Here is a 22,071-nt window from a genome sequence, read left to right as displayed (position 1 = left end):
ACCGGTCTGTAGGCTAGGTTTTGGGGATCCTTGCTCTAAAATATAAACTCTGTGAGGACAGGGACAGTGGCTGATTGGTTCTTTATTGTATTCTCAGTGCCTGACACATAGTGGGAATTCATAACAAATATTTGTTGAAGTTTTAATGAATGAAGGAGCCTCCTCTTTCTAGGGAGCATCCAAGAAGACCTGGCAAAAGATGAATGGGCATTTTTGGCTTAGGTTCGGAAGTGACACAGTATTACTTCCACTGTATCCTATTAGTTGGGCTAGTCCAGCTCAGATACATGGGGAGGATAATTAGACTCTGCTTCCTGATGGGATTGTAGCAGTCTTCGGAAAATATAATCTGTCACAAGTGATAATTCCTACCTGGCTACTAGATATCTTCTCTGAGAAATGGATGCAGCTCTATCATAGGCATGTAATATACATAGACACCCCTGGAGTATAGAGAGGCAGAGTTTCAGATCCTGGTTCTAATACTAGTGATAGAGAAAGAAAACCTATTAAAAAATTTAAGCAGTTCCTTCATTCAGGCTTTCAACAAATACATAGGCTTACCTTGTTTTATTGCACTTTATTGTGATTCATAGATTTTTTTTTTAAATTGACGGCAAGATCCTCCACTAGCAAAAAGATCGTGACTAGCTTTGTTGTGTTATTTGCTTTATGACGGTGGTCTGGAACCAAACCCATAGTATCTCCAAGGTATGCCTGTATTTTGAGTACCACTATGTACCAAGACTTGGACGTTATTATTTTTAGAAAAGGCAGTAGGGAACCTGACAGCCTTTGTTCTTGCCCCCAAAGTATGCAATCAATAAATGAAATCAATTGGGACTCCCCATTCTTTTCCCTTAATGCACTGCCCTTTTTTTTTTTTTTTAAGACTTTTTCTTAGAGCATTTTAGGTTTACAACAAAATTGAGAGGGAGGTACAGAGATTTCCCATATATTCCTGCCCCGACACATGTGTAGTCTCTCCCATCATCAATATCACTCACCAGAATAGTACATTTCTTACCAAGGATGAACTTACATTGAAAAATCATGATCACTCAAAGTCCATAGTTTACCTCAGGGTTCACTCTTGTTGTTATACAATACGTGGATTTGGACAAATATATAATGACATATATACATCATTATAATATACAGAGTATTTGATTGCCCTAAAAGTCCTCTGGCCCCTCCCCACTGCAACCACTGATCTTTTCATTGTCTCCATAGTTTTGCTTTTTCCAGAATATCATATAGTTGAAATCGTACAGTATGTAGCCTTATAAGGTGGGCTTATTTCACTCAGTAATGTACATTTAAGATTCCTCTATGTATTTTCATGGTTTGATGGCTCATTTCTTTTTAGCGCTGAATAATATTCCATTGTCTAGATGTGCTACAGTTTATCCGTTCATTCAGTGAAGGACATTTTGGTTGCTTTGAAGTTTTGGCAATTATGAATAAAGCTGCAATAAACATCCTTGTGCAGGCTTTTGTGTGGATAGTTTTTAGCTCCTTTGAGTATGATTGCTGGATCAGATGTTAGAATGTTTAGTTTTAGTAAGAAACAGCCAAACTGCTTTCCAAAGTGGCTGTACCATTTTGCATTCCCATCAACAATGTATGAGAGTTCCTCGTGCTTCACATCCTTGTTAGCATTTAGTATTTGTCAGTATTCCAGATTTTGGCCATTCTTAAAGGTGTATGAATAGTGGTTTCATTGTTTTAATTTGCATTTCCCCTATTACATGTGACGTGCAATATATTTTCATATGCTTATTTTCCATCTGTATATCTTCTTTAGTCAGGTGTCTGTTAAGGTCTTTGGTCCATTTTTTTAAATTGGTTTGTTTTGTTATTGGTGAGTTTTAAGAGTTCTTTCTATATTTAGCAGGTGTGTCTTCTGCACATATTGTCTCTCAATCTGTGACATATCTTCTAATTCTTTTGATACTATCTTTTGCAGAGCATAAGTTTTTAATTTAAATGAAGTCTAGCTTTTCAGTTATTTCTTTCATGGATCATGTATTTGGTGTATCTAAAAAGTCATGACCATACTCACAGTCATTTAGGTTTTCTCTTCTAGGAGTTTTGTAGTTTTGTGTTTTACATGTGATCCATTTTGTGGTCTATTGTGATCTATTTTGAGTTAATTTTTGTGAAAGGTATAAGGCCTGTGTCTAAATTCATTTTTTTACATGTGGATTTCTGGTCGTTCCAGCACTGTTTGTTGAAGAGGCTGTCTTTGCTCCACTGTATTTCCTTTGCTTCTGCATCAGAGATCAGTTGTCTCTATTTATATGGGTCTGTTTCTAGCTTCCCTGTTCTGTTCCATCGATCTATTTGTCTGTTCTTTCACCAATACCATACTGTTTTGATTACTGTAGTTTTGAAGTTGGGTAGTGTCAGTCCTCCAACTTCATTCTTCTCTTTCAATATTGTGTTGACCATTGTGGATCTTTTGCGTCTCCATATAAACTTTAGAATCATCTTATCAATATCCATAAAATAACTTGCTGCAATTTTTATTGAGATTGCATTGAATCTATAGGTCAAGTTGGGAACAACTGACATGTTAACAGTATTGAGTTTTTATATCCCTAAACATGGCATATCTTTCCATTTCTTTAGTTCTTGTATTTCATTCATCAGAGTTTTGTAGTGTTCCTTATATGGATCTTGTACAAATTTTGTTAGATTTATACCTAAGTATTTCATTTTTGAGGGGTGCTACTGTAAATGGTATTGTGTTTTTCATTTCAAATCCCACTTGTTCATTGTTAATATATAGAAAGGTAATTGACTTTTGTAATTTACCTTGTATACTGCGACTTTGCTATAAGTGCTTACTAGTTTCAGGAATTCTTTTGTCAGTTCTTTTGGATTTTCTGATTGAATGAATATTTCATCTGTGAACAAAGACATGTTTATGTCTTCCTTCTCAATGTTTGCCTCTTATTTCCTTTTCTTACCTTATTGCATTAGCAAGCACTTTTCAGTATAGTATTGAAAAGCAGTAGTGAGAGGAGGACATCCTTGCCTTCTACCTGATCTTATTGGGAAAAATTCAAGTTTATCATCATTAAATATGATGTTAGCTGTAGGTTTTTTGTAGTCTTTATCAAGTTGAAAGTTCTCCTCTTCCTAGTTTACTGAGAATTTTTATCATGAATGGGTGTAATAATTTGACAAATGTTTTTTCTGCATCTGTTGATATGATTGTGTGCTTTTTCTTCTTTAGTCTGTTGATGTGACAGATTACATCGATTGTTTTTGAACATTGAACCGGCCTTGTGTACCTGGGATAGATCCCACTGGGCCATGATGCATAATTCTTTTTATACTTTTTTAGATTTAATTTGCTAATATTTTGTTGAAGATTTTTGCATTTGTGTTCATGAGTGATACTGGCCTGTAGTTTTCTTGTAGTGTCTTTGTCTGGTTTTGGTATTAGGGTAATATGCTGGCCTCATAGAATGAATTAGGAAGTATTCTTTTTGTTTCTGTCCTCTGAAAGAGATTGTAAAGAATTGATATAATTTCTTCCTTAAACGTTTGGTAAAATTCACCAGTGAACCCATTTGGACTTGGTGCTTTCTGTTTTTAGAAGATTATTAGTTACTGATTTAATTTTTTAAATAGATATAGATCTATTCATATCATCCATTTCATGTGTGTTTTGTTAGATGATGTCTTTCAAGGAATTGGTCTATTTCATATAGAATTGTTCATAGTATTCCTTCATTATTCTTTTAATTTCCATGGGATGAACATCTGTAGTGATGTTCCTCTTTCATGTCTGGTATTAGTAGTTTGTATTTTTTCTCTTTTTTTTCTTAGACTGTCTAGAGGCTTATTGATTTTATTGATCTTTTCAAAGAACTAGCTTTTCATTTTGTTGATTTTCTATGTTGATTTTCTGTTTTAAAATCTCAATGATTTCTGCTCTAATTCTTATAATTTTTCTTCTGCTTATTTTGACTTTAACTTGCTCTTCTTTTTCTGGTTTCCTAAGGCCCAGTGCCTTTTTTATAGGCATTTACTATTAAGTTGTGACCCTTGCTGAAAGAAATTACAATTCTCCCCAGCATGAATGTCTTCTGCTTCCTATCTTATGTTGAAAAGGTACAAAATCTTCCTTCGTATTAAAAAATACTCAAGGTCATATCAGACAGATATTTCAAAAAGTAATTGGCAACCCTGAACCAAGACCAAAGTTTTGCAGTATAAGAGACACTTCTAAGTAGTTATTTTTCCTTGATCTCATTGAAGGACAGAAATATTTATTTCTGTGTTTAAGAGTGTAACTTCAGAGAAATAACAGGCAAGCACAATCCATCATAACATAAAGGATTCCCAACCCCACCACCTTAAATAAACACTGTCTTTTAACTCTATATATAGCATCTATTTCTGTTTGGTTTAGAAATCTGTGAATTGGAATAGCAAAAAGAACAATAACCTCTAGCAGTCAGGTGACCTGGATTCTAGACTAGCCACATGAAGTGTGAGAGATTGTTTACTACTGGTTGCTTAAAAAAAAAGTATGTAGACTCTCTGACCTTGAAGATACCTTTCAGTCTACATTTTCTGTGACCACATGCTCTTGCCTCTGCTAAGCTCCCAGAGCAATCTGTATTTAAAAAAACAAATTTTCATTATACTTGTAATTATTTGTTCCATATCTGTTTTCCCATTAGACAGTAAATCCCTAAAGGCAGTGGTCATGTCAGTCTCATTCATTGCCAGGCACATAGAAAGCACTTAGTAAACATTTTTGGATGAATGAATGAAGGATTTTCTACCATGCAGACTTTCTTTAAAGTACTAGAGGTCTGTTTATTTATAGACTCAACATTTACTGCTTTGACACTGACTTAGAAGCAAATTGCTGATGATCTTTGACCTGGAGACACTCAAAAATCTATTAGAGGAGAGGGACATAGGGAAAAAATTATAATATAAGTTTGTATGAAATTCTGCAGAAACTTAGAGAAGGGGGTGAAGGATCTATCTACATTTAAAAGTAAAACTTAATTGAGTTTAAAGTTCAAAGTATAATTTATTAGAAATGTAATAGTATTTAATTCCAGTGGTAATTTAAAAATTGAAAATTACTTAAGTTTATTCTGTCATGGTATAGGAATAGAGAGGTCGATCTCAAGGATATTCATTTTGAGATAAATGTTAACTATCAATTTCAGTTTATCAGGCATTTTCTCAATCATTTATCCATCCATTTATTCCTTATTTAATTTTTTCAACAATCCAGTAAGGTAAGTGGCACTATTCCCCCATTTTATTGAGGAAATTGAGATCAGGGAGGTTAAACAACTTTCTTGAGGTAACACAGCTGGTGAAGGACAGAGGCAGGACACATTTACTTCCTTACAGGGGCTGCAAGTTCATAGCTCTTTGTATTATAGGTTCATTTTGTAGAGCTCTGTGATGTTCCTTTAAAGGGCCAGAATTCCTGATGCTATTTAGCTTTCCAAGAGGCTTCTAATTCTTAGAACTCAGCCAAAATGCCAACTTTCATGATGCCTTTCCTGTGAGAAGTGATTTCTTTAGCCTCATTTCTTCTGTGGCATTTTATTAATATTCTTCTGGCATTTTTACTTTTTCCCTTATATCATAACTATGTGAGTCCAGTTTTTATTGTTCTACTTTCAAACCTCTCTTGAGGTCAAGAGAGTTCTGGATATTTTGGTATTAATCAGCACGTGTTCAATGAGTCCTGTGTTAGTTCATGAGATTTTATAATTAATTTATCATGAGCGATTATAGTTTTTTATACCTTCATTAGAATTCTTTTGTTAATTGAATAGATTGAGAATGACATTTTATTTTCCTTTTATTAATTTTTAGATAGGTATTTTGTTTGGTTTATAAGAACTAATGTACTGTTGACATGTTACTCCTTCCTGGAGTAAATGCCTTAAGAAATTTTAGGCACTGTCATTGGTCAGGGGAAGCTATTTTGAGGCAGAGTGAATTATGGTACCGCTTCATCACACCTGGAGGTGGTGAGAGTACTCTTCTCCCACTGATTTATAGATAAGTGTAGATTAAGCTCTGGTGACTTGTATTAATCTTTCTTTGATAAGGATCTTTACCAAATTCTTGTGATGATCAAATGTAGCAATGCATAGGAGGTCATTTGGATATATAAAGTGCTATGCTAATAGGAGTATGGGCTTTTTCTGCACCCAGAGAAATAAGTATCTGTTCTTTCCGAATTAGTTAAAGCACAATTCTTTCTCCAAACACAATGCCTGCTTTTGACAACATAGACTCCTATTAGAATAATTTCTTAGCCAACTGTTATTTTTATTCCGAAAGGCAGGTTGCACTATGCCAGGTGCTTTTACATATTTTAATTATCATAACAAGTCTTGAGGGTAGTGTTTCTCCCTTCATTTTAAAAATGAGTAAATCAAGGACCATTGCGTCAAATATAACTTAGCCAAAATACTAAGTGGCAGAGTACAGATCTAATTTCATATATTCCGGGTTCATTTCTTGATACACTTAGTCAGGACAGGCAGAACTATCCTGTGGTAACAAATTGCCCACAAGATTTCAGTGGTTTAATATAACAAAAATTTGTTGAATTCTTGCTCATATGAATTCCAATGTGGGCCTAGTGACTCTAGAGGGAAGTTATCCTTCAAGAGGTGATGACGAGGGTATTTATGCTGCTTTAGTCTTGTGATGCCACCATCTCAACATGAGACTTTCAGGGTGCCTTTGCAGAAGGAGAGTGAGAGCTGGAGTGTCATATATTAACTCTTGGATACTTCTGCTTCAAAGAGAGCCATGTCACTTCTGTTCACAGATTGTTAGCACTGCCTAACTTTTAAGAAGTCTGAGAACTGTGGGGGAACTCATGGATATCCAGTGAATAGTAACTATCTCTGCCAGACCACTTTGTAACATGCTTCCCCAGGGAAATTATTTTTGCATAGTATGTGTTTCCTTCTTGCTTACATCAGGGGTAGTTTGTTAACATGTCTGGGCCACATTTTATACTGCGAGTGCCTTGGGGTCAGGAATTAAATTAATAAATGAGCTTATTTTTCAGTTCAATTCAATTAAATGTTATTGAACACTTGAAATTCCAGGCCTTGTTTTCTTTCCATTATCTGTAGGCTCCGTCTGTTTATGTTTGTCTGTACCTACCTACCTACCTACCTACATTATATGTGAAAAATAACTCGATAGTGCTAGATTTTAAGTTTCTCCAGGGCAATATAGAATAGTGGTTAAAACACTGATTTTAAGGGTTAGAATTCTGGGTCTGCCCCTTCCTAACTCTCTGACCTTCTGCAAGTTGTGTGTGTGTGTGTGTGTAAGTAACAGATTAATTCATATGCCATAAAATCTACCCTTTTATAGTATACAATTTGTAGTTTTTAGTATATCCACAGACTTGTGCAACTACCTCCTCTATCTCATTTTCGAATATTTTCATTATCTCAAAAGAAACTTTATACTATTAACAGTCACTTATCATTCTCCCCTCCCCTCAGCCCCCGGCAAACACTAAACCACTTTTTTCTTTATGGATCTGCCTGTTCTGGACTTAGGCAGGTTATTTAACCTTTCTGTGCCTCAGTTTTCTCATCAAAAAAAATGGGGACAATAATACCTACTTCATCAGGTAAGTGTGACATGGGAGTAGGAAAAAAGTGAAAACATTTTGAATTATGTCTGATATATAGTAAATGATATTTGTTATGTTTTATTATTATGTTCAACATTATTGTGATCATTATTTTTGTATAGCAGCTAGGATAGGACTGGACACACATTTATTCAATTTCCTAAAGCCCCTACTGTGTGCCAGGTACTATCTTAGGGGATCTCGAAAATGGATTAAAATATTGTTGCTGCTCTCAAGCTGTTCAGTCTTATGGCAGAAACAGCTATATAAATAGTATATAAATATATTCTAACATGAGCTAAACCTATCAGGTGGAGATTCTTAGGCTCAGCAATGTTAAATAAGTTACTCAGGGTCTTGTAGGTAATAAGGATTTGAACCTGAATCTGACCAATTGCAAAACCTATTTTTACTATTTTCTGATGTTTACAAAAGGAATTTTTTTGCTACTTCTCTGTAGTTGTAAGTCCTACAAAGCAAAAACTATATTTTTGGCTAAAAGAGCTTGACATTCAGTGTATGTTTTAAAAAATTCAGCCACTGGAGCCCTGTTTTATTGCTCCCTTTTTACTGTTTCTGGCAAGAAATAAACCTGACCACTGGGGAGGCCCAAAATGCATCCTCAGTTCTGGGGAGGATGAGCTGTGCTTCATTTGGCTTTATCCATTGTTTACCCCTCCAGGCTCCTGACTGGTACGTACCTCTCTTCTGGGCAATGAGGGTCCTTTGCATAGTCAGGGACTTAGGAACCTGAATGCTTGTGCAGAGCTACCTGTGAATGAGAAGTATGCTTGTCATTAGCCATGACTTCCTAGCAGCAGATGCATTCATCATTTGGCTTTAACTTTCCCATCCCCACCCCGTTTTTAGGTTCCATTGGATCTGTCGGTAGCGGAGCAGCTTCCATTGAATCCAGCAGCTTGTTTCTGGTTACATAGGCATTATCTGTAACCACCCTTTTGGCTCACCTCATGAATGGGCTAGTACTGTGGTTATTTTCCACAGAATACTAAAGTGGAGAGGCGCCTTAAAATTCTCTGATTACCCCCTGCTAGTTTTACAGAAGAGAAAGCTGAGACCCTATAAAGGGAAGGTATTTGCCCAGATTCCACAGATTCTGTAGCAGAGATGAGACGAGGTCCCTGATGCCTTGACTCTAGGCCAGTTTTTCTCTCTATGGGCTCTGGTACCTTCTATTTTCCCACTCATGTAACATCATAAACTCTTAGAGGGCAGAGGTCATGCCTTGTGTAACTTTGTATCCCTCAGAGAGCTTAAGTTATTAATAATCTCTCAAGTTCCTTATCTGATTTTACATTGGAAGGTTGTGTTGCCTAGTTGAAAGAGCTAGGTAGACCTAGATGGGGCTCTTGGGTAGGAATCGATGGAGCTGGGGTTTCAACTCGGATATTGTGAGTCCAAGTTGTCCAGCCTTCTTTCTAGTGAACTATAACTGGATTGGTATGATTTTGACAAGGAAGAAAACAGTCTAGACAGAGCCAAGCTCCAGAGGCAGTGAGGATTGATTGCATTTGGAGAGAAGCAACTAGTCTGATGCAGCCAAAGCACAGGTTGAATTAAATGAAAGGAAATGGGAGAAGGCAGTGAGAAACACTAGGTTGGAGGGAAGGTTAACAAGGTTTGGAACCAAAGGGGATTAGTCACTTTAATGTGGGCTTTTTATAGAAAGCCTCCTGGAGTTAGGATCCTTGAACTGGGTCTGAAGGATGGTTAGGGTTTGAATTTACAGGTATAGCAAAAGTTTTGTGGAGAAAAGTGAGCACACACTTCTCTTCCTTTTTAAACAAAGTTGAAAAGCCAAGTACCTGTTTAATTTGCCTAGAGCATTGTTGAAGACAGGGGAGTGCTGGAGAATAGAGGTTGGGGATAAGTTTTTAAAAGCCTAGAGTACTAAATTTGAGAATTTAATTTTTATTTCCATTAATAAGCTCTCTTTTCAAAGATTAGTTATAGGAATCTTGGACAACAGCTGGGTAATGAGCTCTCTGCCTTTTTACCCTTTACAGATTGGGGCTTTGTTTTAGACATTTCACTTTGATAAACTTACCAAACACAGCTCTGGCTATTCTTGAGGAGCCTCAGAGGTCTATGACATGTTGGAATTTCCTACTTTCCTGAGGTAAGCATTTGAAAAGCATTTGATGAGATGGTAGTGGATGAATGAGTTACTTAGCTAAGAAATGTCTCCCACTTACAGTTAGTAGCACTTGTAAATTTGGGAGTTCTTAAGCCATCTGTGGAGATTTGTCCACAAATGATAAAGCTTTTAATATGTTCCCTTCTTACATACTTAATACTCAAGTCCACAATCAGCATAGCCCTGGAGTCTAGTCCCAGATCTACTCCTTGACTTGTCTCTGTAACCACGAATAAGCATCTCTTCCCTAGTTCCTGCATCCATAATAACAATAATGCTAGACTGGTTACTCTCTGAAGGCTCTTCTGGTTCTGATATTTTAAGACTCTGTATATGGAACACAAATCAGCCTTTTCTTTGACATTATTCATGTACACACATCATAATGCATAAAGCATAATTATATCACAGTGACTATACACATGCTGGCCTATTCAACACATGCTCATGAAACACTTCCCATTGGTGATCATGTTACACTGACTTTTTGAGTATTTTTCTTGTGTCCTGGCCTTTTTATGTCCTCTGCTGCCTTCATGTTCTGGCTGTGCCTTCTGTCATCATGCAGAGCAAGCCATAGACCCAGGGACATCTGTGTGCTCTCGTAGTATCAGGAAAAACAAAACAAAACAAAACACTAAAAAAACTCAGCCAGCTGCTTCAATTTAAACTGACTTTCCTGGCAACTACAGATTATCCATTATTACATCTTTCAGGGCTCAAAGGAAGAGACATGGCAGTTTTGCCCTAGTTTGGTGGAAAAACCCCACACCTTACCTTTCCTGTCAGTTGCAAGTACATATCTTGCATTTCCACTCCTGCTTTATAGCAGTGTTAAAGATGTTTGAAAGGAGACCAGAAATGCAAAAGAGCTAGCTATAAGGAACTATATTTAAAAAAATGTTGTTTAAGACTACTGTCTTTGGACATGTTTTTTCCTCATTTTTATTTATTTGCTCCATAGTTTTGGATATGAGTAATAGTAATAAGCATCCCAAACATTTCATAGCACTTTAAACTTCAGAGCCATTTTCCCCTTACATAATCACATTTTCATAAACAACCTGGAGATGGTACTTACTATGAATACTTTTTATTGAATACTTACTGTGTATCTAACACTGTGTTGAGTGCTTTACATATATTATTTCATTTAACTTTTATATCAGCTATAAAAGTGGTATTATTACCATTTAGAGCAGAGGAAGACACTAAGACCCAAAGAAATTAAGTAAGGCACCCAAGATCACACAGTTACTACGTGATGGAGGTATGATTTAAATCTAACCAACAGTGCTTGGCTCCACAGCTGATTTTGTTAATATCTGTGCTTAACTGGCTCTCTGCAAGCTACAGCATTGTATATTTACAGATGAGCAAACTGACTAGAGAGGTCATAACTTGCCAGTACTCACATGGCACATATCTGGTAGATACAGGACCTGAATTTTGATAATTTGATTTAGACTCTGTCCCAGCTGGTTTTTAGTCATTTTTTTTTTTTAACTATTTTTATATATTGATATGGTGAATCACTTTACATTCTTTCGGGTTAGTCTTGGAATGGATTATAAGTAAATTATAAAAAGTCTTACTGGGGATGCAGAGAAAAATAAGATGCTGTGTCTAATCTCAAGAAACTAATGGTTGGTTGGATGTAAGAAAATGACACATACAGAATTAGAGGTGCTCTCATCATATAGTAACTGGGGAAAAAGTCCTAAATGAGTAGTCCAGGCTATGAGTGATTTTAAAAAGAAAAACATATAAGTGTGAGCTATGATTTAATAGAGGTTTTGGGGGGGATGAATGGGTTTAGTATACACTAATAAAAGATCCATAGCCCTCTTAAATGTGATTCGGAAAAAAACTACAGAATTTTGGAGCCAAGTTTTGTTTTTAGTAGGAATACAACTCTGAAATGTTTATATATGTAAATAGGAAAAGCAATATATGTGAAACTCTAATGAATTTATAATTCAGTATATTTGTGTTTTCAGTGCCTGAAATTATAATTGTTTATTGAATGAATGAATTTTGGGCCTGAGTCTGAAGGTGCAGGGGTACTGTGTTGTTATTATAATATAACATGCTACAAAGAGCGGCAGAGAGAACCTTTAAAGAATCTAATCTACCTCTAATCTACCAAGTTTAGATTAGAAAGGTTTGGTAAGTTGAACCTAACTTTTGATCATAGTTTTCCCACAGCGCACATCTAACAAAGCCTTTTCCCTCAAAGGCCTGGTTGGAAGGAGTAACCTTTATTTCTGATGTATAATTTACCTCTCCTTCCTGGTGTTTGAGACTTATTGGTCTTGATAAATACCTGTTTTCTATGCACAACATATATTTAACATGGAGGTCCTGGTGTGGAGCTGCTTAGGAAGCAGTGGGTGAAAGTGCGCAGGGCAAGTTAATAGCATGCACCTTCTTTTAAACCATTAAAAAATTTTTTAAATTATTTACAGTTGACATTCAGTATTATTTTATATTAGTTTCAGGTATACAGCCTAGTGGTTAGACATATAATTTATGTAGTGATCCCTCAATAAGTCTAGTAGCCATCTGACACCATACATAATACAGTATTGACTATGCTCCCTGTACTGTACTTTACATCTCCATGACTATTTTGTCACTACCAATTGTACTTCTTACTCCTTTACACTTTTTTACTCAGCCCCTCAACCCGCTTCCCATCTGGCAACCATCAGTTGGTTCTCTGTATCCATGAGTCTTTTTCTGTTTTGTTTGTATTGTTCTTTAGATTCTACATATAAATGAAATCATGTGGTATTTGTCTTTCTGTGTCTGACTTATTTCATTTTGTGTAATACCGTCTAGGTCTATCCCACTTGTCACAAATGGTAAGATTTCATTCTTTTTATGGCCGAGTAATATTCCATTGTACCACATCTTCTTTATCCAGTCATCTATTGATGGACACTTTGGTTACTTCCATACCTTGGCTATTATAAGTAATGTTGCAGTAAACATAGAAATACATACAGCTTTTCAAATTAGTGTTTTGGATTTCTTTGAATAAATACCAAGAAGTGAAATTGCTGGGTCATAAGGTAGTTCTATTTTTAATTTTTTGAGGAACCTCCATACTGTTTTCCATACTGGCTACACCAGTTTGCAATTCCACCAACAGTGCACAACAGTTCTCTTTTTGCTACATCCTCACCACACCTGGTTGTTGATTTATTAGCGATAGTCATTCTGACAGGTACGAGATAATGTTGGTATTTCATTTGCATTTCTCTGATTAGTGACTTTGAGCATCTTTTCATATGTCTGTTGGCCATCTGTATGTCCTCTTTGGAGAAATGTCCTCTTCATGTCCTCTGCCCATTTTTTAATAGGATTTTTTTTGGGTGTTAAATTGTATGAGTTCTTTATAAATTTTGGATGTTAAGTCCTTACTGGATGTATCGTTGGTGAATATCTTCTCCCATTCAGTAGGTTGTGTTTTCATTTTGTTGATAGTTTCCTTCCTCGTGCAAAACCTTTTTAGTTTGACGTACTCCCATTTGTTTGTTTGTTTTTTTGTTTTTGGTTTCCTTGCTTGAGGAGATATATCAACAAAAATGTTGTTAAGAATAATATCAGAGAGTTTACTGCCTATGTTTTCTTCTAGGAGTTTTATGGTTTGGGGTCTTATATTTAAGACTTTAATCCATTTTGAGTTTATTCTTGTATATGTTGTGAGGTGGTGTAGTTTCATTTTATTTTGCATGTATCTGTCCAGTTTTCTCAACACCATTTATTGAAAAGATTGTCTTTATCTCCATTGTATATTCTTGCCTCCTTTGTCATAGATTAATTGACCGTATAGGCGTGGATTTATTTCTGAGCTCTATTCTGTTCTGTTGATCTGTTGTCTGTTTTTTAGCCTCTACAATGCCATTTTTATTACTTCAGTCATATAGTATTATAGTATAATTTATAGTCTTATAGTCTTACAGTATAGTTTGATAATGTAATACTTCCAGCTTCATTCTTCTTTCTCAAGATTGCTTTGGCTATTTGGGGTCTTTTGTGGTTCCATATAAGTTTTAGGGTTATTTGTTCTAGTTCTTTGAAAAGTGATTGCATTGAATCTATATATTGCTTTGATAGTATGGACATTTTAATAATGTTAGTTCTTCCTATCCATGAGTATGGTATATGCTTCCATTTATTTAAGTCTTCGTTTCTTCAGTGTCTTTGGATATAATTTTTTGAGTCCAGGTCTTTTATCACCTTGGTTAAATTTATTTCTAGGTATTTTTTTTTTTGATGTAATTGTAAATGGATTGTTTTAATTTCTCTGATAGTTCACTATTGATGTATAAAAATGCAACTGATTTCTGTTTATTTTTGTATCCTGCTACTTTACTGCATTCATTTATCACTTCTAATAGTTTTTTTTTTTTTGGTGTAATCCTCAGGGTTCTCTATATTTAGTATTATGTCATCTGCAAATAATGACTGTTTTACTTCTTCCTTTTCAATTCGGATGCTTTTTATTTCTTTTTCTTGTCTGATTGCTGTGGTAGGACTCCCATCTACTGTATTGAATAAAAGTGGTGAAAGTGGGCATTCTTGTCTTGTTCCTGATCTTAAGGAAAACACTTTTAGTTTTTCCCTGCTGAATATTACTATATTACTGTATGCAACAATTACTGTATTAATGTTGATCTCTCCCTTTATGCCTGTTAATATTTGCTTTAGGTGCTCCTGCGTTGGGTGCATAAATGTTTACAAGGGTCATATCCTATTGTTGGATTGATCCCTTTCTCGTTATATGGGTCCTTCTTTTTCTCTTACTATATAGCCTTTGATTTAAAGTCCGTTTTGTCTGATACAAGTATTGCTACTTCAGCTTTTTTTTTTTTGTTTCCATTTGCATGAAATATCTTTTTCCAACCCTTTACTTTGGGTTTGTTTATCTTTCGATCTGAAATGGGTCTCTTGTAGACAGCAAACGTACGGGTCTTGTTTTCTTATGCATTCACCTACCCTCTGTCTTTTGATTGGAGCATTTAACCATTTACATTTAAAGTGATTATTGATAGGTATGTAGTTATTGTAATTTTATTATTCATATTTGTTCTTTTTCTTTTTCTTAAAGAAGTCCCTTTAACATTTTTTGTAATACTGGTTTGATGGTGATAAATTCCTTTAGCTTTTTTTTTGTCTGGGAACCTCTTTATCTCTCCTTCAATTTTACATGATAGCCTTGCAGGGTAGAGCAATCTTGGTTGTAGATCCTTGTTTTTCATCACTTTGAATATTTTGTGCCAGTGCCTTCTGGCCTGCAAAGTTTCTGTTGAGAAATCAGCAGACAGTTTTATGGGAGCACACTTGTAGGAATCAAACTGCTTTTTTCTTGTTGCTTTTACGATTCTCTCTTTGTCTTTCACCTTTGGCATTTTAATTATGATCTGTCTTGGTGTGGGTCTCGTTGAGTTCATCTTGTTTGGGACTCTGTGTTTCCTGGAATTGTATGTCTATTTCCTTCACCAGGTTAGAGAATTTTTTAAGGTATTATTTCATCAAATAGGTTTTCAATCCCTTGCTCTCTTCTCCTTCTGGCACCCCTATGATGTGAATGTTGGATGTTTGATGTTGTCCCAGAGGTTCCTTAAACTATCCTGATTTTTTTAAGTTCTTTTTTTCTTTTTGCTGTTCTGATTAGGTATTTTCTACTACCTTGTCTTCCACGTTACTGACTCATTCCTGTGCTTCATCTAATCAGTCGTTGATTCTTCTAGTGTATTTTTTATTTCAGTTATTGTATTAATTTCCAACTGCTTTTTATGCTTTCTGTGCCCTTTTTATGTTTGCCATCTCTTCGTTGATGTTCTCACTGAATTGCTGTATTCTTCTGAATTTGTTGAGCATCCTTATAACTAGTGTTTTGAACTTTGTATCTAGAAGATTGCTTGCCTCCATTTCATTTAATTCTTTTTCTGGTATTTTCTCCTGGGTTTTTTTTTTTTTTTTTTTTAATTTTTGGTGGGGGGATATATATATATTTTTTGTCTCCTCTTTTTGGCTGTTCTCTGTTTTTATGTGTTAGATAGATCTGCTACATCTCCCAGTCTTGGCAGGGTGGCCTTATGTAGTAGGTGTCCTGTGAGGCCCAGTCATACAGTCTCCCTGTTCACTTGGAGCACATACATAATCACATAAGGGACATCCCTGGTGAGCTGGGTCACCAGGGATGTCCCTTATGTGATTATGTATGTGCTTTCCTATTGTAGTTGAGCTTTGATTGGTATTTGCTCATCGGTGGGTGGGGTTGACCCTCAGGCTGACTGATTGTGAGGACTAGCTACAACCATAGCAGGGGCTGACCCCACAAAGCAGGATTTGCTGTAGTGAGGATCTGGTGCCTGCTGAAACCAACCTTTGGGTGTGCTGTTTGTGGAGCTAATCGGGTAGTGCTCTGTTGTGATCTGAGGCTAACCACTGGGTGTGTTGGTTCAGGGTCCTTTTGGGTGGGGCTCCAGAGCAAGCTGAGGTCAGCCACTGCCTGTGCTCAGCCCGTGGTCACCTCGTAGGAGCTACAGAGCATTCTGATTGGTGGCTGCCTGTGCTGGGCTCCAAGGCACATGTGAGAGTTCCTGCTGTGACCTGAGGCTGCCTGCCATTATGCTAGGCCTGAGGCCACTCAGCAAAAGGCACAGGGCCCAGTGAGGTCAGCCACTGCAGACCTTGGGAAGTTTTTAAGAAAGCTTGCAGTGGCTGAGGCTGCCGGTGAGGCACAGCTACTGAAAGAGCTATAGGCAGTGTGGGAGTTGCTTGGAACAGGGTCTCAGGGAGTCACCAGGGTGAAGCGAGTGGTGTTCACCAGTTTAATGCAGATTCAGATTTAGTGTCTACCTGCCCCCTGCAGGCTGTGTAAAAGGAGGGTTCAGTACAGGGGCAGTGGCAGCCTTTGCCCTGAAGCCACATAGTTCATTTTCTCCGTCTATGTTTCTGGCACCTTTGTAGTTGTCCCCTTGCTGGAGCTCAGGGTGAGTGCTTGTGAGTGAATCTGTGTGTGGGCCCTTTAAGAGGATGTCTGGGTTTCCAGCAGTCTTCCATTTCACCGGGATGGATGGAATCACCACTGATCTTCACAGTCAACTTTTGTTGGGACTACTCTTCCTGGCACTTTCTGGATCCTTGGATTAAAGAGTCTGATGTGGGGCTGGTACCCCTCACTCCTTGGTGGGGACTCTGCAGCTGAGATATTCCTCCCAATTCTCAATTGCCAGATATGGATGTGGGACCAGACTATTCCATGTCTCCACCTCTTCTACTGGTCTCGACATGACCTCTTCTTTATATCCTTACTTATGGGAGTTATATTCAGCTAGTCTTCAGGTTGTTCTCTAGCTTGACTGCTCTCTAATTTAGTTTTAATTTTGTTGTGGTCATGGGGGCAGGAGATCACAGAGCTTAACTACTCTGCCATCATGACCAGAACTTAATAACATGTACCTTTAACTCCTTTAGTTAACCCATTAACCCAGAGAGCTTGTCTAGTCCCAATGAGTCTATAAATCTCAGTGCCAGGAAGAGAAACCATTGGTTTTGATTCACTGCAGAAAGGAATAGAGAGAGGTAAAACAGGGTCCAGTAGTGGAGAAGAAATTGGAGTCAGCAGTCCCAGACTTGACTCTAGGCTCAGTCATTTATAGGCCATGTGACCTTGGACAGTTTCCTTAGTCTGTACCTCAGTTCTCCCATCTATAAAATGGTGTTAGTAATACCAAGTACTTCACAGGAGGATTAACTTCTTCCCCAGATATCTGTTTGGCTTGTTCCTTTTTCTCCTCTTTCAGGTCTTTTCTCAGGTATCACCTTCTCAGTGAAGTTTCCCTGACTTGCCTCTTAAAATTATAATCCTTATCCTGGTACTCCCTTACCCTGCTTTATTTTCCTGCCATACCATTAATTGGCCATATTTGTTTGCTCTTTGTTCATTGTCTTGCTTCCTACTCAGAATAACAACAAAATACAGCAGTAATAGTAATGGTTCTTTTATGTTGGGCACTGTTCTAAGCATTTTACATATATTAACTAATTTAATCCTTATAGAAGCCCTATTAGGTAGTACCATTATTATCCCCTCTTTATAGATTAAAAAACTGAGACATGGAGAAGTTAAGTGGTTTTCAGAGAACACATAGGTGGTTAGCAGTAGAGCCAGAATCTGAACCTAAGCTCTCTGGCTTTAGAGTCCTTGCTTTTTAATCACTTATACTACTCTCTCTCATTAGAATATAAGCTTTTTGAGGACAGGGATATTTGTCTTTTTTGTTGTTGTTGTTCACTGCTGTTTCCCAGTACGTAAAATAGTACCTGGCACATAGTAAGAAGTTAATATTTATTAAATGAATGAATGCACATTGATAATTTGTGAGAAAAAGAGTTTCATTTAAGTTTTTTAGTTTTGAGTTTTTACTTTGGCCCCTCTTTATTATCTAGGGTTCTAACTATTGCTTTAGTCCCATGCTGTTCAATACAGTAGCCAGTAGCCACATTTCAGGTGCTTAGTAGCCACATGTGGCTAATAGCTACTTATTGGACAGCCCAGATGTAGAACATTTTTTATATACATAATTAAAAATGTTTCCAATTACTATTGACATACAATTTTATATTAGTTTCAGATGTACAACATAGTGATTAGACATTTATATAACTGAAGAAGTGACCCCCCCCAATAAGTCTCGTACCCATCTGACACCATATCTGGTTATTACAATATTATTGACTCTATTTCCTGAACTGTACTTTACATCCCTGTGACTTTTTATAACTGCCAATTTATACTTCTTAACCCCTTCACCTTTTTCACCCATCCCCCCAACACCTCTCCCATCTGGCAACCATAAGTTTGTTCTCTCTGAGTCTGTTTCTGTTTTCTTTGTTTGTTTATTTTAGTTTTTTAAATTCCACATGTAAGTGAAATCATGTATTTGTATTTCTCTGTCTGACTTATTTCACTTAGCATAATACCCTTTAGGTCCATCCATGTCATCACAAAGGGCAATATTTTATCTTTTTTTTTTTATGTCTGAGTAATATTTCATTGTATATATGTACTACATCTTTTTTATCCGTTCATCTATTGATGGACACTTAAGTTGTTTCTCTGTCTTGGCCATTGTAAATAATGCTGCAGTGAACATAGAGCTGCAAATATCTTTTTGAATTGATGTTTTGCGTTTCTTTGGATAAATACCTAGAAGTGGAATTGCTGGGTCATAAGGTAGTTCTATTTTTAATTTTTTTGAGGAACCTCCATATTGTTTTATATAGTGGCTGTACCAGTTTACATTCTCACAACAGTGCAAGAGTGAGGGCTCCCTTTTCTCCACATTCTTACCAACACTTGTTGTTTTTTTTTGATTTATTGATAGCCATTCTGAGAGGTGTGAGATGATATCTCATTGTGGTTTCAATTTGGATTTCTCTGATTAGTGACTTTGAGTATCTTTTCACATGTCTGTTGTCATATGTCTATGTCTTCTTTGGAGAAATGTCTGTTCAGGTCCTCTGCCATTTTTTAATCAGATGTACAACATAGTGGTTAGACATTTGTTTGGGTTTTTCTGGTGTTAAGTTGTAGGAGTTCTTTATAAGTTTTGGATATTAACCACATTTTGGATGTATCATTGGCGAATATTTTTTCTCATTCACTACGTTGTCTTTTTGTTTTGTTTTGTTTCACTGTGTAAAACTTTAATTTGATGTAGTCCCATTTGTTTACTTTTTCTTTTGTTTCCCTTGCCTAAGGCGATAGATACATCCCCCAAAATATTGCTAAGAGCTATGTAAGAGAGTTTTCTGCCTGTGTTTTCTCAGGGAGTTTTATGGTTTCAGGTCTTACATTTAAGTTTTTAATCCATTTTGAATTTATTCTTGTATATGGTCCAGTTTCATTCTAGAAAGTTGTTTAGTTTCATTTTTTGTACATGTATCAGTTTAGTTTTCTTAGCACCATTTATTGAAGAGACTTGTCTTTACCCCATTATATATTCTTGCTTCCTTTGTCATGGATTAATTGACTTTATAGGTATGGGTTTGTTTCGGGGCTCTTTGTTCTGTTCCATTGATTTGTGTGTCTGTACCATGTTGTTTTGAATACAGTAGCCGTGTAGTATAGTTTGATACCAGGTAGTGTGGTAACTCCAACTTTATTTTATCTCAGGATTGCTTTGGATAGTCAGGGTCTTTTGTGGTTCCATATAAGTTTTAAGTTATTTGTTCTAGTTGTGAAAAATGCCTTTGGTATTTTCATAGGGATTGCATTGAATTTGTAGCTGTTGTGGGTAGTGTGGATGTTTTAACAATGTTAATTTTATCCATGATGACGATATATGCTTCCATTTGTTTGTATCTTATTCAGTTTCTTTCTTCAGTGTTTTATAGTTTTCCAAGTACAGGTCTTTTACCTCCTTGGTTAAATTTATCCCTAGGTATTTTTTTTTTTTTATGTGATTGTAAATGGGGTTGTTAATTTCTCTTTCTGTTATTTTGTTATTGGTGTATAAAAATGCAACTGATTTCTCAATATTAATTTTGTATCTTGCTGCTTTAGTGAATTCATTTATTAGTTCTAATAGTTTTTTGGTGACATCTTTAGGGTCAGATGTAGACTATTTCTATCATCTTAGAAAGTTTAGTTTGGACAGTGCTTCTCTAGTGCCTCCTGGGGGCACAGACCAAAGGGCAAATAGAGTGAGGCCCGAGGAGGAGCAAGTGGTGAGAACAGAAAGATAGAGAGGGATGTGCTCATGCTGGTCTTTGGATGCCAAAATCAAATTTGGACTTTATTTTGAAGCCAGCGGCTTCTGAATTTGTCCATATATCAGAAATACCTGGGGAGCTTGTTTAAAATTCTGATTCCCAGGTGGTCTGATTCGGTAGTTCGGGTGTGGAGAGAGAGAGAGAGAGTGTGTGTGTGTGTGTGTGTGTGTGTGTTAAAAACATGTAACATAAACTTAACCATTTTAAAGAGTGCAATGCAATAGTATTAACTATATGCACCTTGTTGTGCAACAAATCTCTAGTACTTTTCCTCTTGTAAAACTGAAAATATATCCATTAAACAACTCTGCATTCCCCAACAACCTCTGGCAACCACCATTCTGCTTTCTCTTTCTAAGTTTTTTTGTGTTTTTGTGACTGGCTTATTTCACTTAGCATGTCTTCAAAGTTTATCCATGTTGTAGCATATGACAAGATTTTTTTAAGGGTCAATGATATTGTATTGTATATATACACCATATTTTCTTTATCCGTTCATCAGTTGATGGATATATAGGTTGCTTCCACCTTTTGGCTATTGTGAATAATGTTGCAATGAACATGGGTGTGTGAATCTCTCTTCGAGATCCTGTTTTCAATTCTTTTGGATCTAGACCCAAAAATGGGATTCCTGGATCATAAGGTGATTTTATTTTTAATTTTTTGAGGAACCTCCATACTGTTTTCCATAGCTTCTGCACCATATCTTTGCCAGCACTTGTTATTTTCTTGTATGTATGCGTATGTGTTTGGGAGGCAGGTGTGGCTGAGGAGGGATATGGGGGTATAGTGGCCATCCTAACAGATCTGGGGTGGGATCTCATTGTGATTTTGATTTGCATTTCCTTGATGATTAGTGATGTTAAGCATGTCTAAGTTCTTTGCCAGTTTTTCAATCGAATTATTTATAAAACTGTTTTGAATAAGTACCCTGTGATGTGGATGGGGGATGGTGGTTAGTGGGTCAGCAGCTGTGATAGAGAGTGATGGGGATTGGATCACTCAAGCTGCATTATTCTCAGTGGGGTTATTCTTGACATTGCATACTGTTACCAGTTTGATTTTGTGTGTGTGTGTGTGTGATGTCTGTATCAGTCAGCCTCAAATTAGACAGGTGCCTCCCTGGGGAGTCTTCACTGTGTCCTGAAATTACCCTTTTTTTCCATTGCCTGAGTCTTAGCTTCTAGTACAATCTCTTTCCTTTTCATCAAGAGTGCTTTCACAGTATTGGTGCTGCTAGGCAGGAATCTAACTCTCCATTGCTTGCATCCTCCATATTGGTCCAGATTTTCTTCAGCTTCATTACAGTTAAACTTCCTGATCCTGTGCCCAGGCTGTAGCCCAGAGCATCCTGGGGCCTTTGCATCAAACAAGGATGGTTCTGCCAGGTTTTTCTGAGCCCTTCTGTTCTGAGACAAAGGACTTGGCCTGATACTCAGGGTCTCAG

The 22,071-nt window shown here is 36.6% G+C and overlaps 1 protein-coding gene across 9 annotated transcripts in view; it reads left to right on the top strand.

Moving 5' to 3' along the window:
- FAM168A (family with sequence similarity 168 member A) overlaps positions 1–22,071 on the top strand; it is a 156,559-nt gene that overhangs the window by 64,806 nt on the left and 69,682 nt on the right. For 3 of the 9 annotated variants that reach the window (XM_039848010.1, XM_039848005.1, XM_039848012.1), the window contains exon 2: positions 9,697–9,809. The exons of the other annotated variants lie outside the window; for them this stretch is intronic. The gene's annotated coding sequence lies outside the window, so the exon portion shown is untranslated. The remainder of the gene's footprint in view (positions 1–9,696; positions 9,810–22,071) is intronic. 9 annotated transcript variants of the gene reach the window in all.

Source organism: Pteropus medius, unplaced genomic scaffold (assembly GCF_902729225.1).
Source record: "Pteropus medius unplaced genomic scaffold, Ma_sr-lr_union100, whole genome shotgun sequence".
In the NCBI taxonomy this organism is placed as follows: domain Eukaryota; kingdom Metazoa; phylum Chordata; class Mammalia; order Chiroptera; family Pteropodidae; genus Pteropus; species Pteropus medius.
This window is presented reverse-complemented; position numbering and strand designations above follow the sequence as displayed.